Source organism: Wasmannia auropunctata, unplaced genomic scaffold, assembly GCF_000956235.1.
Source record: "Wasmannia auropunctata unplaced genomic scaffold, wasmannia.A_1.0 LD336053.1, whole genome shotgun sequence".
In the NCBI taxonomy this organism is placed as follows: Eukaryota; Metazoa; Arthropoda; class Insecta; order Hymenoptera; family Formicidae; genus Wasmannia; species Wasmannia auropunctata.
The window spans coordinates 478,772-480,939 of NW_012026837.1; positions in this window are offsets into that span (position 1 = coordinate 478,772).

A 2,168-nucleotide genomic window follows, 5' to 3' on the forward strand; every position below is an offset into this window, starting at 1 on the left:
TGTGCTCTTTCTCTCTCTCTCTCTCTGTAATTAATAATAATTTTTTAATTAATTTAGAGAAGATGATAATTTATTTCTTTATTACTTTTAAGTAATTTTTATTTATGCTTTATTATATTTATAAGCACAATGTCAGAGTGTAAAAAAAACTTTTTTGTTTATTTACAAATATCTTATACATTTATAAAATATATTTTATTTATTTATTATTAATTAATTAATTATTTTTTTAAATAGTTGAAATAAATATTTGATTTTTATTCAGTTTTTTCAATATCCTCAATATTATTTTTTTAATAATAAATAGAATTTTTTAAATACAAAATATATTAAGTAGACTTTATTCAACTTAAGTATCCCATAATTAAAAAATTTAAATTATCGTTTATTTATAAAGATTATTCATTTTATCAAATGTTTAATTTCAGTGAAAATTATCTTGTCAAATCACATTTCGAATTCTGACAAGGTTAAAGCAATCAACCTTTACAACAGAATTTGTTTTAAATGATCAAAAACAAATGAGAAATTAAAATAATAAAAAATAATACTCTTGTATATAAAGAAAAAAATAAACAGGTATCTTATAATCAAATTTATTAAATATGATAAATTTATATTTTAATGTAAACTTTATATTTATATATTTAATTTAATTTATTTTTGCTGAATAATTGAAATAAAAATTCAATTCTTATTCAGTTTTTTTCAATATCCCCAATATTATTCTCTTAATAATAAATAGAATCCTTTAAAAACATAATGAATTAAGTAGACTTTGTTCAGCTTAGATATCCCATTAAAATTTTAAAATTTATATTATTGTTTATTTATAAAAATTATTCATTTTATCAAATGTCTGATTTCAGTGACAATTACTCTGTCGTGTCACATTTCGTAAAATTCTGACAAAGTTAAAGCAATCATCTTTACAACAGGATTTGTTTTAAATAACTAAAAACAAGAAAATTAAAAAATAATAAAAAATAATATTTTTGTACATAAAGAAAAAGACATACAGGTATCTTATAATAAAATATATTAAATACAAGTTCATATTTAGTAAAACTTGCAACCGCACGCGTAGGTGCGAGGCAATACTGTCAGGAGTTCGCACGTCCGGGTCGAGCAGAGACGTTCGCGTCCCGATCGGAGATACAAGTAATTCAGATGTTACAGTAATCATCTCCGCGGATGTAAGCGGGATTTGGGCGCCAGGCCCGCGTGAGCGAACCAAATTTATATAATATCCGAGCTATCTCCGATTCCCGACGCACAACTCCATAGATCGAGGCAACTTAGATTTTCGCGAAAGTCCGGACGGGCGAACAACGACGGCGCGGAAGGCCGGCTAACCAGCTCCGACAATGGTAGAGGGGCGGTTCGTTAGGTTTGAGACTTAGGAGAGCGACAAAAAAAGAAAATAATTGCTCCTGTATTTAATAGTAATTAAGAGAACATGTATTTTCAATGGTCTCGCAGGGCGAGAGAATACAGAGGCGAGTACCTCGCGTGGTACTCGCGGGATGCGCGGGACGGAGCGCGCAAAGAGCCCTGGGGAACGCGTATTCCGGCGCCGATCCTTGGCGGACTAACGCCACGCCAGGATGCCTGTACGAATTACAGACGATCGCGGGAGAGATAAGTGACACGGGTGATCGGCGCGCGAGCGCACGCGGTTCACGCGTTCGCGGCGTGCATGGGCACGTGGCCCGAGATCTACGGCGAATCTCGTTTTTCGCGACACAAGAAAGTTAACGCTCTCGACACAGAATGTAATTCACGGCACGCGGAGACTCTAATAAATCCGACACACACAGAATGGCAAAACGCTCTCGCGACTTACAATTACAAACATGATACAAACACGCGGTGACTCGGCCGGGCGAGGGCGAACGCAAAGCGACCTTCTAAATGACTCTAATCTAACGCGATCGAGCGGGCGGTGCACTCTCTAGTTCGCAGAACAAGTAATACTCGCAACTCTATCGTACACGGCACTCGCGGCCGCTACGCTGAAGAAATCTTTACTCTTGCACGGCCCTCTCGTTTCGCGAAACTTGGCGACTTTACAAAATTAGCGACGTTCGTCTCACCGTAGGCTCTCCAACTCTTAACTCTCGTAGACTTTCGATACTCAGTCCTGGTAGTGGATCCTGCGTCCTTTA